We start from the raw sequence: 11,557 nt of genomic DNA, 5'->3' as shown, positions 1-11,557 counted from the left end.
TGTTAATGTTTGCAAAGTTTATTATTACCATTTGTGTACCAAAGCACAAAATATGATTTAAAAAGGAGGGAATGACTGGTTTAATTTTACACAAGGGAAAATATAGTTATCTGAGGTCCATTCAAAAGCCTTTTATGTATCTTTTGTTATGTCTGGCACCATACACAGCTAATACAGTCTAATACAGACTATAGAGAAAGCCAAACCCCTCTCCAGGAAAGACTAAAATTAAAGGGGTCATATTATGCTGCTAAAAAGAACATTATTTTGTGTATTTGGTGTAATGAAATGTGTTTATGCGGTTTAAGATTAAAAAACACAATATTTTCCATATACTGTACATTATAGTTTCCCCTTTATGCCCCACCTTCTGAAACACGTCGATTTTCACAAGGCTCATTTCTATGAAAAGTTAGGTGTGCTGTGATTGGCCAGCTATCCAGCGCATTGTGATTGGATGAATGCCTCAAGCTTGAGACGGAAATGTTACGCCTTTTAACATATTGTGATGCCTTGTCCGGTCTGAGCGACCTTGAGTGAGCAGAGGCTGGAGGTCTAAACGTGATATAAACATGATTTCTAGTCGTGTTTTCTTTTGGAAGGCAAAAACAAAGTAGTTTCACTTTCTCAGCGAAACAACATCACACACCACGGCCTTGAGTGAGCAGAGGCCAGAGGCCTAGAGTGAGCCACAGTCTAGAGTCAGCTGCGGCCGGCTTGAATGAGCAGAGGCTGGAGGCCTGGAGTGAGCCACAGTCTAGAGTCAGCCGCGGCCGGCTTGAGTGAGCAGAGGCGGGCGGCTTGAGGTGGATTCTACGAATGAGCATACCTTGGTCTTGCAGCAACCACATGTGACGACCCCGGGCTGGATGCCGCTTCATCAATGGTGAAAGCCGATTCGGCGATCCACAGTGCAAAGTTGATGTATTTCCTCAGCGACCAGCACGGATCAGCCCCAGGCATGACGAAGCGGATATCGTCCTCTTTTGGAAGGCCAAACAAAGTAGTTTCGCTTTAAGTGACATGGTGGCGGTGGCAACCACAATACTACAACAAGAATAAAAGGTACACCTTCTTTCTTTGCGTGAACATCTGGGTGTCGTTATGCAAATCTTCCCACATACTGACGTAGATATGTGGGGGTGTGTTAGAACAAGCCGTTTCAGGGGAGCGTGGACGAGTCTCAAATTTTATAAAGAATATCTCTTTGGATTTGAGACTTTAGTCTTTGCAACTTCACAGATCTTTTTTATGCACCAAGAGCTTGTAACACTCCAAAGAGAAAGGAAAATTTGAAATCGCATCATATGACCTCTTTAAACTCCTTGAAGTTCCCACAAACCTGACCTTAAAGATCTGATAAATAAAATCAGTGACCCTCAGATGGTTTTGCAAAGAACATGATTCTCTTGAGTGAACCAGAGCTAAGAGGCTCCTTATGAGACGGCTCCTTATAGCAGCCTGAATACAAGACTGGGCTCATTCTAAAAACAGAGTGCCGTCTTTCATAAGCAGCGAGATTGAGCCTGTGAAGAAAACAAGATGAAATAAAAGGAATCCATTTAGTACGTTAGCAGGAGGTGTAATTGTTAATATCTGTTTATGTAATTGCACATATTGATTTTGGCTGTGATAATTAAAGTCAAAATTAAATTAAAGCATCAATGAACTTTTGGAAATGTATTTTTGAAACCTATTTCCTGGGCAGTGAGAAATGAAATGAATGGATGGATAGATAGATAGGTGGACAGATTGGACTGTGGACTGTCTTTTATCTACAGGCTCTCTGAGTTAACATGTTGCAGTTCACACTTCCCAGAGCTTTGGTTTATTTACACACTCCCAATCACCGTTGCAGATCTGGACAAGAACACGTTTGCTTTTTTATTCTCTGCGGCCTGTGGACTTTTCCCTCATGCGTCTCTGACTCAGAGATTCTGCTCCAGGTGTTGGGATATCAGCAAACACTCCTTGGTATCTCCATTCTTGCCCACTAAGTTTTTTGTGTAAGCTGTGTCTTTGTGAGGTGCCGTGGAGGACTCCCAAGGCGTTTAATCTCCCCAATACCACAGGCTCCTAAATAAATCACAAGTGTGAGCGATTGGGCATCGGACAGAGTGGACGTTCGACAGGACTGTTCCTGACCGAAATCACTATTTATCTCAGGTATGCAAGGCATGTTCAAAGTTCCTACAAACCACTGAAATATTAACACTGCCCACCTGCACTCTTTCTCCACTCTGTGAATTATACAAGACGGTCACAAAGTTCTAACCATTTGCTATGCTAGCTAACTTACAGCTGCCTGCCAGTACTTCCCTTCCCTCATTCTCACTAGTTTGGTTTCTATCCATCCATCCATCCATCCATCCATCCATCCATCCATCACAACACATCCTCAGAAGCAATACTTACAGAAAGATAAACGGATAGATAGATAGATAGATAGATAGATAGATAGATAGATAGATAGATAGATAGATAGATAGACAGATAGATCTCTTTCAGTGGTGTCTGCAATCAAGTCAATAATATTACCAAATGTTAAAGTTTCCCTAACTAACCAAGCCAAAGGTGACAGAAACCAAAACTCCATCGGTGACAGAAATGGAGAAAAAAAAAGAAAAAAAAAACTTGGGAGAAACCTAGCTTAGTCGGGGGCGAGTTCTCCTCTGGCCAGACAAAACCAGAGAGAGAACGATAGAACGATAGCACTGGAATTTTGAAACATTCTATCGATAAAGAATCATATTAAACTTGGCAGCAAAGTTGCTGGCTGGTAATGTTTTGCTGCGCACAACACTGCTGCTGAAATTTAGCCTGGGGGAGCGAGTGATGGCCCTAAACAACTCTCAACTGATGGCTGTGGGCATCTGCCCGTAGGGCACCAGAGTGAGTGTCCACAGTAAGGACAAATAGACTACTGGATCTACAGTAACACACACTGGACTTTATCTAGAACAAAAAGTGGCAGTATCTCTATTTTAATCCAGATATAACTAATTCAGACACCCCATGAATGTGCTTTAGCTTTATTGATATTAGCTTTGTTCTCTAAGTGTGCTCTTTCATTTACCACATTATTTCATTAAATCAAACAAGCACACAGTATTTTGAAAGCTACTGCTGAATAGCCTCCAGAAATCAGAAATAATTTCAGTCCTAATTGGAGTGTTGTGTCACCACTGAAATCTGAAAACAAGCCAGTGGCGCCATCACATTTTTTTCTCCCCACATCTTTATAGCATGGGTAAAATCTAATCCTCAGTTTTTTTTTTTTTCTTAGGAAAAGTACAAACACAGTGAAAAAGCATTTGTGATGATATAATTATCCAGTGAAGTATAGGGAGATGGGCAGGATGGTGGAGAGCACAGCGTGTCGTTCCGTAACACCCTGCTGCATTCAGCTAATAAGCCCTAAATAATATCCTGTGACCAGCTTGGCTCTTTATCACTGGGATTTGCCCTGTGTAATAATGTCAAATTAAGCTGGATCAACCATTTTAAACTGCCTTCACAGTGCACATACAATGAGTCTCTGGACACAATGGACTGTTGTTAGCTGGCTGTCCATAAACCACTGGGAATTATGCACACAAAAACCATTTTAAATTACATCATACATCTGCTCTCAAATGAATGCAGATGTTTCCTATTTCAGAATCCCCCCTCCCCCAATTAATGTGTGATATTGCTATGGATATTTGCAGTTATATAAGGGAATACACAATGCACAACTGAGATATATGAAGAAAAAGTCTTATTCTCTTGATGTTATGCTGTTAGTAAAATTCCTTAAAGGGATAATTCACCCAAATTGAGAAGTCTGACATCATTTACTCACCCACATGTCGTTCCACAGCTGTATGAACACAAAAGAAGATATTTTGAAGAATTTAAGTGAATGAGGTATTGTATGGACAAAAAAAAAAAAAAAAAAAAACACATCTGCAGAAAAAAAAAGTAAAACCTACAGGTTTTGGAACAACATAAGAGTAAGAAAATGGCAGAACTTTTTGTGTAAACTATGCCTGTACATAGTACATAGTGTGTTACTGTTTCTTCTTAACTTTTTATTGTAGCTATATCCCCACTCTTGTACAGTTACTTTAACATGAGGATCATTCACATTTCTTCTGTGTTCATTCACTTAAACATTCATTCATTCAGACTGGTGGGTTGAGAATCTCAAGTGAGCAGACTTACTGAGAACGTAGATAAAATATGCTGACATATATAAAAACCTAAAAATATTCTCCATAAAAAAATGTCCTTGTTACATTTTAGATGACTGTGCACTTGTAGCTTAAGCATGCATGTTCTGAATCCATAAAATGACATGAATTGATTAAAAAGAGGAAGATGGGAGGGAAAGGAAGAAAATTGCATAACTCTCCCCTCCAGATTTCATGCAAACCAAATGAGACATAATAATGTAACATGATAGATTAAGCACATCGGTCACCATTCTTTGCATAATTTAAATCACATAACGATCTATATATAACCATTCAGAATCTCCTCTCGGTGTCTATAAATACAGTGGGAAGCTACAGTGATGCTGACATTTGTGTGAGCACACTAATGACCAAATGAAGAAAACCTAATACTTTTGCCGAAAATGGCTGAACTAAATTTTCCTACAATAGAAGCACATTAGATGATAGATAACACTCTGATCTTTCTTATCACGTAATAACGTGAGAAACCAAATTATTTCAGTGGATAAAGCACAGTTTTAGAAAGAAAGAAAGAAAGAAAGAAAGAAAGAAAGAAAGTAATAAAGAAAGAAAATAATAGTTGACCTTTTTCAACTTAAGCCCATTTAGTCATCATTGCAGACACTAGCAAACACAGGAGTGCCAGACTTTCAACTTCCAGGTAATGGGCTCTCTGAGTTACTTTCGTTAGTGTTGTTTTATTCAGAAACATGCTTGGATTATATTGACTTGTTTAGGTGTCAGACAAGCTGAAGTATCAGACCTTGACCCAGTCTGTCCATGCATTGTGCCAGGTTTCTTTATCTGTGGCATTTCAGCTGGCAGCGGTTACAGCCATGTCCAGCTCTGCCATTGGCCACGAATGAGACATCACACTTTAGTTCTGCCCAGCACTATCTATACAAAGTGTGCAGAATCCAGTTAGCAACAGAAAGGGTTTGTAAAAAGGCTTTTCAGCGCATCTAACCTTGCTTCTCTATGTTGCACAAGGTCCCACGGCTCTTCAAGGTGACTAATTTCATTTCCCTGATTTAAGTGACCTTTGGCAGAGATGTTTTGACTGTAATGATTTCCTGTCCCCTCTGCTCAGCCAGTAGAGCATTCTGAGTGGACAGGGGTTCTGCTTTATGTCTCGGTGGCTCAGATAAAATGTGTAATGAGTTGTGCAGAGATGTTCATGTGACTGGGGTAGTAACTGCCAGGTTTGACACTTCAACCTGTAGTCTCAACCACCATTCACCCCATCAATCTCAATTTACACTTTGATGCTGCAGCAGAGGGCCTGGCAAAAGATTTTAGGGTTGTTTTATTTTTATACTGGTGGAGTTTAGTGATGGTCAGATATCTTTTTAGAAGCATTTTCAGGCTCTAATTTTTGACCAAGGGGTTTTTATCTGGAGCTTAAAAAACTAAATATAATTAATATAAATTAATCAGATTTGTACCTGGTTCTTTAAACTATAATTCTTCCTCACTTATTCCTGTAGAACACAAAAGGGGTTTTCTATACAACAAAAATGCACAGTGATTTTCAGGTATTATTAAAAAATCATATGGGATTTGAAGCCTGGTCCCTTTGGTTGCTAAAAAAAACTATACCACCCGAGAAACACATCCTTTATTAATTCATTACAAATTACATTTAGCTTCTCAAGGTGAAAATAAATAAATAAATAAATAATAAGTCACATAAATCCATCAATAAGACATTTTTAACTTCAAACTGTTGCTTTTGGCTAAAATATGAATCCTCTATCCATAATATTGCTTTCTCCAGTGAAAAAGGTATCTCCTCTGATTTAGGAGAGAAATATGCACAGATTTAGCACTGTTTACAAGCAAAAACAATCCAAAACAATTCTAAACAAAATGATTGGAGGAAACAGGGGACAGATTTTTTTTGTGTGTTTTTATGGATTAAGAACTGGTATTTAAACTTTAAAGTTAAAACACCTTTGTTTCTACAAACACAAAACTTTTAATTAACATGACATTATTAGATGGACTGGAGTCATGATTAATTGTGCATTATTGTGATTTTTTTATCAGCTGTTTGGACTCTCATTCTAATGGCACCCATTCACTACAGAAGATCTATTGGTGAGCAAGTGATGTAATACTAAATTTCTCCAATTCTTTTCCAATGAAGAAACAAACTCATCTACATGTTTGGCCTTAGGGTGAGTACATTTTCTGCAAATTTTCAGTTTTGGGTGAACTATTCCTTTAAAAAAATCCCAAAATTATAATTAATGGTACCCTTAAACACTAAGAGAAATCAAAACCAGAAGTATCTTTAAATTCTTCATAATTCCCATACCCATACTTAATGTTTTCCATACATCACACTGTAAGCCAGTGGTGTACATTGCATTGCCGCCACTCTCAGCCAGTAACAGCATATATTAGTTCAGGGCTATTTTTAGGTCAACTCTGCAAACATCTGTAGGGCACAAAACTTTCAGGTGATTTCCACATGGCACAGATGTCCTTCAGATTTCTGCATAAAGGCACAAAAAGTGACGGAAGGTTTATGATTTATAAAATGTGAGCAAAAAGAGAAGAGGGGAAAGATGGATAAATTGTTGAGTCATTCGAAAATGTATTCATATTCCGTTCTCCCATAGCACACAAATTTTTCATTCCTGCGGAAATGACTCTGTAGTAGACTTTAGATTTTTTTTGACAATATTGAACATTAAAGTTATGGCAAAGTCGTCCCCTGTAGCCAAGCTTTTCTCATAACACATGTGCTCGTCAATGCAAAATGAGCATTTTGCAGCGCCTGATAGACAAATGGGTTGGCCAAGCTCTCTGGGGGCACTGCTCACCGGAGAGGAGAGAAATATTTGATGTCAGGTAGCTAGGGCTCTTTGCGTGTATATTAATACAAGCAGCATGAAATATGAACACACGTTTTAATATGGTTAACATTGAGTTCTCTATACTGCCTAGTGCCGTCTTGGAAGCATGACCTGGGGAAAGAGTGGCTCTTAAATGTATGAAAATGCACTCTTTAAGTGATTTGTTCCACTCTGCAATGGAGAGGGGAATCCGAAGGCAGTGAGCAGCCTGGAAGCCCTGGGAATATCATCTTTAACAAAGAGTCTGTCTTAGACAGGCGCCCAGCAACCAAAAAGCTCATCTCAACATTTCAAAAGTGTTCCACCATATTTCATATCCAGTGGCTGCTCTTGGAGCATGGAGCTAAATTCAGAAGAATTTTTTTTTACCTGTTAAGAAAAGCCAGAGCAATAACCCTATTGTGTGCTAGTACTTTTAAAAGCTCACATAATAGTGTTCTCATTCCTTTTGAATTGGAAGCAGCCTACAAGTGTCATGGCCATCCGAATGTGCCACCTTATTTATTTACTTATTTATTTTTATCCATGTAGATTTTGAATGTAACCTCATAAATAAATAATTTTAGATTACATCGCTTGCTTGTCAGTGAATCTTCTATAGTGAATGGGTGCTGTCAGAACGAGAGTCCAAACAGCTTATATAAATAAATAAAAAATATATATAATAATAATAATCACATCCACATCCACAAGTAATCCACATGACCCCAGTCCATCAATTAATGTCTTGTGAAGTGAAAAGCTATGTAATAAACAAATCCTTCAAGACAATTTTAACATTAAGCCATTGGTGACTTAAAACCAAGTCCTGAATCAGTAGAGAGATACAGTATGCACAGACCATGCACCATTTCAGACGGAAACAGTCCAAAACATTACTAAGAAGATACAGTGATATTTTTATCAGCTGTTTGGACTCTCATTCTGATGGCACCCATCACTGCAGGGGATCCGGTGGTGAGCATGTGATGTAATGTTACATTTCTCCAAATCTGTTCTGATAAGGAAACAAACTGAGCCTGACCAAAAGGTGAGTAAATTTTCATCAAATTTTCATTTTTGGTTGAACTATTTCTTTAATAGGCTATATATATACTTTTTTCCTTCAAATTTACTGTTTAATAATAAAATGAAAAAAAAAAATGAATAAAAAAGAAAAAAAAATTGGTTGACAGAAAAATAGCAAATCTTAAGGATTTTAAATCGAATACATTTTGAAAAGTCATGAACGCTCTCTGGTTCAGTCAAGCTGCTTAAGACCAGAGTGCTGACTCAGTAGCCCTGGAGGCTAGAAAGAGACTGGACCATTTAAAACTCTGCTGCTTTCATGGGACATAGTCACACCGGCTTCCCACAGTACTCTCTTCCGATCATAAAGCTGCATTTAAGAAAGAGCAGATGAGCTGCTGGACTGCTGGAGAGCAGCTCAGATGAGTTGCTATCACAGAGAATAACCCAGAACCCTTAAAATCATAATGTGGGAAAATAAGCTAGTCATTTGTTCTTTTCTAAATAGTATTTATTTTCAGATAGACCTTTCAGAAACATTGCACCCTTCTTTGGTGAGCTTATCATATCATAAAACAACAGTTTAGGTGATGTAAACATGTATTTAATGTATATACTACTGTTCAATTATCTGGGGTCAGTAAATTAATATAACCTTATTAATTATTGAGAAAGGATGCACTGATCAGAAGTGACTAAAGACTTTTACACTGTTAAAAAAATGTATTTTTCAAATAAATGTTGTTCTTCTGAACTTTCTACTCATCAAAGTCCTGCAGAAATGTATCATAATTTTCACACAAATATTAAGAAGCAAATCTATTAAGCAGTTTTCAACACTGATCATAATTGTTTATTGAGCACAAAAACCATAAGAGGCTTAAAAACAAATTTTATAGACCACAAACGTTTGAATGGTATTGTGCATGTCACCTATATTTTCATCTAAAAATTATTTAGGTGAAATTAAAAAAAAATAAAAGAAAAAAAGAAAGAAAGAAACAAGTCAGACAATGTTGACAATAAAAGAACAGAGCTATAACATTGTGTAAATGTACGTCCAAAACACATAAAAAGTTTTTAGTCTTTAGTTGAAAACGGTGTTGTGTAGAAACATCTGAGATCTTAAATCCACATGAATCTGTTCTCTTTTTTTCAACTATTTATCAGATATTTGTACACAAACAGTCTATGCTTCAAATATGCTATATTCAATTTTAATATTCTTTAAACGGTACGCAATGCTTTCCACAAATGGTGACATTTCCTCGGCTCTTGAGGAATAAAAGACTCTGGTTATGGCATCATCATAATTAAGCACAAGTGTCTCTTACATCGGGTCGAACAACCACTCTGAAAGATGACTTACAAAACACAGCTGTTCTTGTGTGGCTTGCAGTGGTCCCCTGGCATCAGGGACAGCGTCTGTGACTGAGAGGGCCTTCCGAGGGCTCAGAAAGGGCTGACAGTGTTCTCCACACCTCTTCCCACAAGTCTTTGAAGCCCAAGAGCTGAGCAGTGTGCCAGAGCTATGGAATGATAAGGACTTGAATTAAGGTTCAGTGTGAGTTCCTGGCAGCGGGAAGGAGAGAGAGCACAAATTAACATAGAAAGGGCTTGTTCAGCATGGCCTCTGCATCCTGAGGAGGTCCCACCACCTGCTGTTGTTACCACAGCGTTTTGATCAGAGTGACCACAGCTTGTCTGACTGCTCTACACATCTCAATAAGCTCATATAATTACCAGTATTTTCATTTGTTTGTCGATAGATAGATAGATAGATAGATAGATAGATAGATAGATAGATAGATAGATAGATAGATAGATAGATAGATAGATAGATAGATAGATAGATAGATAAGTTTATGATTAACACAGGCTATGAATATGTAATATGATGACATAATGTACATGTCTCTCTGGCTTTGCCTTTTGGATCTTTCATAATAAAGCTCACAACAATATGTATTTATGATAAAGGCTTTAGTTTAACAGCGTGCAGTTAAAAACTTTTCACCATTCAGTGGTATTACCAAAGATTCTCACCAGGGAGATATTGAGATGTCCCTCTCATAATGTGCGGGGGTTCAGGTAATTTCCCTGCAGGATTTGTATTCTTCCTCTTTGATGGATAGACAGGCTATCCGGGAGGAAATCCACGATTTCTTTTTCATTTCTTTTTAATGCCAGTGGTCTGTAATCTGTCATCTACCATCTGATTGTAGTGACACACAGAATATGGGGCTGTTTTGCTGCTATGTCACAGTGACTTTTTGACTATTATAAATTTGACTGTTTTGCGGTGCATGCAGACTGATCCAGAAGATTGCAACGATCTTGATTGCTTGTGAAATGCAAACTGTGAATGTGAATACAATGACTGGAAGAGACAGAACTTGTGTTTTAGACATATTCAGTAAATAAATATGTCTTATAGCTTACAGCTTAAGAGATAAGCAAATTAAAATGTAAAAATGTACAGCATTTACCCATTAAATCCTATTGCACAATCAAGCCGAGTTTACAGAACCTGAAAAGACTGCAAAAGGAGAAATAACTCACATAATGGATTAAGGGATGACAGATTTGCAAGAGCTTTGTTTGAAAAGCTGAATATGAAGCTTATTATGACTTTATTTGGAGGAACAGGGATTTAAATGTGTAGACGCTGTCTGGACCCTTAGACTTCTGCTATTGAGCTGCATGTTCATTTTGTCACCACTGATTTAATACAGCAGAATCTAATCTGGCTGAAGTCAGAACTCTTGACTCGGTGCTGAAAGATTTCAGATGTACTAGACAGATTCAACTGCCTGAAGAACACTTTTCAGAGCACTATGAAAACTGACACAAGCCTCCACTGGGAATCTGCATGTTAAAAATATAAAGCAGCAACCATCTTATGATATTACTGTTTAAAGGTGAAAGTTTTTCTGTGTTATTTAGATGTGCATCTAAGAAAAACAGTCATAGTAAGACTTACCAAAGAGTCTAAAATATTGATCAACCTCTCGTTCAACCAGGTGTGTGTTTTCAGTGTCAGACTTTCTGTTGTTCAAAAAAGAAAAATAGCAGACCAGGCTGTTACCCAGCTGACAGAGAATGTTCTCAGAACTTTAACTATCCTTCTGGCAAGGTTCTCTCAAAGTTCTGAATGTTATTCCAATAATGTTAATAGAATGTTCATTCAAAGTTATCTGGTGTTTATTATTGTTCTCAAATGGTTAGCACAAATATGTTATTTATACTTTGTAAATGGAACCTTTTGTAAATATTACAACTTGTATCAGAGTGTTTCATTCAAAAGTAATATTCCCATTATGTTTTTTTAAAAAACTGGACATTTTAACCGGTCAGAGAACATTCAGAGGGGGAAAAAGAATCAAACAATAATTATTTTTCCCAGAACACTGAAGAGCTGAAATATGGATGACTGATTTATTTATTTTAAATAAATGAATAGTG

The sequence above is a fragment of the Cyprinus carpio genome, chromosome A24 (genome assembly GCF_018340385.1).
Source record: "Cyprinus carpio isolate SPL01 chromosome A24, ASM1834038v1, whole genome shotgun sequence".
Classification (NCBI taxonomy): domain Eukaryota; kingdom Metazoa; phylum Chordata; class Actinopteri; order Cypriniformes; family Cyprinidae; genus Cyprinus; species Cyprinus carpio.
Note: the sequence above shows the minus strand (reverse complement) of the source record.